General features: G+C 43.8%; 1 pseudogene; it reads right to left on the reverse strand.

Annotated features, from left to right (window-relative positions):
* Nucleotides 1-803: 803 nt before the first annotated feature.
* Nucleotides 804-2,010, reverse strand: LOC102493078 (glyceraldehyde-3-phosphate dehydrogenase-like; annotated as a pseudogene).
* Between the last annotated feature and the right edge of the window lie 2,433 nt (nucleotides 2,011-4,443).

A 4,443-nucleotide genomic window follows, 5' to 3' on the forward strand; every position in this document is an offset into this window, starting at 1 on the left:
TGCAGATGTGACGCAGAAAAGACAGGAACCCCAGTATATGAAGATTAGTGTCTTTTACCTGGAAGAAGGAAAATTATAGTAGAATTCGAATTGTAGAACTAAAAAAAAAAAGTGTGGCTAATCTTTCTTGAAAACCTCAGTTTATGGGCTGATGTTAGTATTAGTTTCAGAACCAAGTACAATCTCCACCACCTTTCTATTTGAACTCAAGATGAGTTCTTTCCAGTCACGGCTCTGCCCCCTCTACAACGGACAGTACGTATTTAATGGAACTTAAAGATATTTGAGTAAAGATAGAAATAGACCTTTACTCTTTACACCTCACTTATTGTTTTTAAATATTTATTTAATTTTACTTATTATTATTTATTTTGCTACAGGGCATATGTACTCATCAGAGAGACACAAAGAGAGAGAGAGAGAAAGTAAGAAAGCAAGCCATCAGGTTCAGCACTTAAACCAAGGTTGGTCATGTGGGAGTTCAGGACCTCAACCACCACACCACCTGCTGGTCCCCAACACCTCACTTTTTTTGTAAAAAGTTCAAAAACAGTTTTACATCATATAATTTGTTTTGGTCTGCTTTTTGGCAAAAACTTGTTATAGGAATTATTATGTAATTTCCAAAAAGCTATCTTCATAATCTTTCCACAACTTCTTGAAAATGTTTAGCTTCTTTTTCTCTTTCAAAATTCTTTAAAATTTTAGTATGCTCTTTTTTCTTTTTGGTGCTCCCAAACTCATCATCCCATGCTTACCGTTTTTTTAGATTCCATCATTCTTTTTTTTTTTTTTGACCTGGCTGATACAGTGTACTTTATTGATGGTTCGTGACAAGGAGGGCTCCTCAGCCCCTCCCTTCTGCAGGGGTCTGGGATGGAAACTGTCAAGGAGGGGAGCTTCTCAGTGTGGTGGGGACTGAGCGGGGCTGGTGGTCGGGAGCTCTATTCCTTGGAGGCCATGTGGACCATGAGGTCCACCACCCTGTTGCTGTAGCCAAATTCATTGTCATACCAGGAGATGAGCTTGACAAAGTGGTCATTGAGGGCAATGCCAGCCCCAGCATCGAAGGTAGAGAAGTGGGTGTCGCTGTTGAAGACACAGGAGAGGACCTGGTCCTCAGTTTAGCCCAGGATGCCCTTCAGGGGGCCCTGCGATGCCTGCTTCACCACCTTCTTGATGTCATCGTATTTGGCAGCTTTCTCCAGGTGGCAGGTCAGGTCCATGACCGACACGTTGGGGGTGGGGTCACGGAAGGCCATGCCGGTGAGCTTCCCGTTCAGCCCTGGAATGACCTTGCCCATAGCCTTGGCAGCCCGATGGATGCTGGGATGATGTTCTGGGCAGCCCCATGGCCATCACACCACAGCTTCCCTGAGGGGCCTCCACAGTCTTCTGGGTGGCAGTGATGGCATGGACTGTGGTCATGAGTCCCTCCATGATGCCGAAGTTGTCGTGGATGACCTTGGCCAGGGGGGCCAAGCAGTTGGTGGTGCAGGAGGCATTGCTGACGATCTTCAGAGAGCTGTCATACTTCTCGTGGTTCACGCCCATCACAAACATGGGGGCGTCCGCGGAGGGGGCAGAGATGATGACTCTTTCGGCCCCACCCTTCAAGTGAGCCCCAGCCTTCTCCTTGGTGGTGAAGACACCGGTGGACTCCACAACATACTCAGCACCAGCATCACCCCATTTGATGTTGGCGGGATCTCGCTCCCGGAAGGTGGTATGGACTTCTCGTTGATGACAAGCTTCCCGTTCTTGGCCTTGACGGTGCCGTTGAACTTGCCATGGGTGGAATCATACTGGAACATGTAGACCATGTAGTTCAAGTCAATGAAGGGGTCGTTGATGACCACGACATCCACTTTGCCAGAATTGAAGGCAGCCCTGGTGACCAGGCGCCCAATACCGCCAAATCCGTTTACTCTGACCTTCACCATCGTGTCTCCGGGACGCGGCTGGCACTGCACGGGAGGACGTGGCTGTCTGTCGAACGGGGAGGAGCAGAGAGCCTAGATTCCATCATTCTAATAAGATGGTTGGGTGGAAGCTGAAGTCAGTGGATAGTCCAAGTCTTAGTTCCCTTCTCAGGCCCATGGATGGTGCTTCAAATGAGGTGGAACTTTCAAAGTTAAGACTTCAGTGGGAGAATTTTGTACTCAGGCTACAAACTGGCCGTTCTTTCCTGAGCTGTCACCTGGAATATCTTACTAAGATTCATGGTTGAATGAGTCTTCCAAATTGTACCTTTTCCAGGACAAATATCCATGGTTCCTTTGATATCTTCATCTTCTTCCAAAAGGCTAATTCTCACAGCTTCAGATCAACAGCTCAAGTTCTTAGTAAAAGACAGTTGCATAAAGTACAGGCTATTCAGACTATAAGTTGTTGTCTGATTGTTGTCTAGTAGGTTGATATCATAGATTAGTTAATATCAGAGAGTCCTGGGTTTAAAAGCCAGCTCAGAATGTCTAATTAAATGACCTTATGCAAGTTATGTGATAACTCTTAACCTCTGTTTCTCCTCTTTAAAGTGGGGATTATAATAATATCCCAGAATAACTCTGACAATGAAATAGATTTCTTGGCACCTAATAGGCTAATAAATTGATAAGACATTAGAAGAAAAGATAGAGCTGAGAGGCATTTGGGAAAGTGGGATGTGTGTGAAACAAAATTCAATAACAGAGGGAGAAGGGATAGCCCAAGAGTGACCCCAGGATTCCTGTTCTGAGCAGTCTGGTGAACAGTGGGCTACTGAGTGTCAGATGTAAACACACTGGTGAGGGAAATTTATAGAGCTAAGAAATAGAATTGACATCAGGAAGAGAGAAATAAAGACAAGAGGATAGGAAAGAAAGGATATGATAGCAGGACAGCAGTATAAGCAAAAGAGTTAGGAAGTATAGCTGGTCAGAAAGGGTAGCTGAGTTGGGGGAGATGTTGAGCTCAGTTTGGAACACTTTATTTTTTCCTTCCCCTCTCCCACCAACTGAAATTTCAACTTCACCCTGAAAATTAATCACGTAGTACCATCAGAAAGATGATCTTTTCTGCCCTGATTATTCCAGAAAGAACAAGGAAACATTGTAATTGCCACTCTAATTTTCTCCTGGGAAAAGTTAAATCTTCTTCAAAATGAACATAATATTTCATTGACATTCATTGACAGAGAAGAATGAACAGAATGAAAACAATCTTCCTTTGAAGACGAGTATAAACAGCCACTCATGGTAATCACTTCCATCTCAACTGCTGTCACCAAAGGAGAAAATGGTTAGACAATCTTGGTCTAGGAATAGGTTGATCGATTTGTTCTTGGTTGTCTGGGACTTTCATGGTTTTATTGCTGAAAGTCCTGCACCCTGAATCCCTCAGTAATTATTCTGTCCAGGAATTAGATTTGGGTACTAGTTGGCTATGAACACTTGGGACACTGATTTTCTTAGCATAGTTTTGTCAGCCATAGAATGAGGGGGAAGGGCTTCTCATTGTATATTCTCTCTTAAGGTAAGCTCATGGAGTCCCATGAATTTAATTATTATGTATTGCCCATGATATAAAACTATATATCTCCAACCCTGACCACACCCTGCCTCCCCTTGAGTTACAGACTTGAATTTCCAACTGCCAACCTGACATCACTACTCAGATGTCTGATAAGCATCAAACATTTCAGTGGCCAAACAGAACTCTTAATTTTCTCTCCAAAACTTGTTCTTCTGCCTCTATCTTCTTTTTCTCAGTAAATGACACTATCAGTCAGTCAGTTGCTCAAACCAAAAATCTAAAAATCATCTTTGATATCCTCATCTGCTTGCTACAGATTTTATGAGGAAGCAAGCAAGTTCCATAGAAACTTTCTAACTTTTCCATAGTTAGAAAAGCAATTTCCATATGCTCAACCTCTGAAATATGGCTCAAATCTATTTACTTCTTCAAACAGTAGCCAATAGCCAGAGGGTGACTGGCCTTCAATACAGTGGTTAATAGAACTAGATCCCACATGGCCACCTGAATCCTGGCCCATGTCAGCTTAAAAAACGTGTTGGGCCTGTGTGCATGTATGTCCAAATTCCTGACGGGAATGGACTAGTAGGGAAAAGGATTGTGGTGTGATATTGGAGGGTTCTCTGTGTGTGTGTGTGTGTCTCTTTCTCTCTGTCTGTCCCTGGTAAGTGCATGCACCCTTCGGCAATTAAAAAAAATAGTCAAAGGATCCTTTTAAAAATAAAAACTTGGGCCAGCAGGTGGCGTGGAGGTTAAGGCACTGGATCTCACATGGCTGACTTTGCTCTTCAAGTTTCAGACCTAGTGACTTGAAAATCACACAGGGCATGTGTACATCCATGTCCAAAATTCTGAGAGGAGACTGGAGAAGGGCTTGCAACGTGGCCATACCACCTGGTGGGGCGTGGGTAGTGGGGATTTTTCACTTTT

Source organism: Tupaia chinensis, unplaced genomic scaffold (assembly GCF_000334495.1).
Source record: "Tupaia chinensis unplaced genomic scaffold, TupChi_1.0 Scaffold000154_1, whole genome shotgun sequence".
Classification (NCBI taxonomy): Eukaryota; Metazoa; Chordata; class Mammalia; order Scandentia; family Tupaiidae; genus Tupaia; species Tupaia belangeri.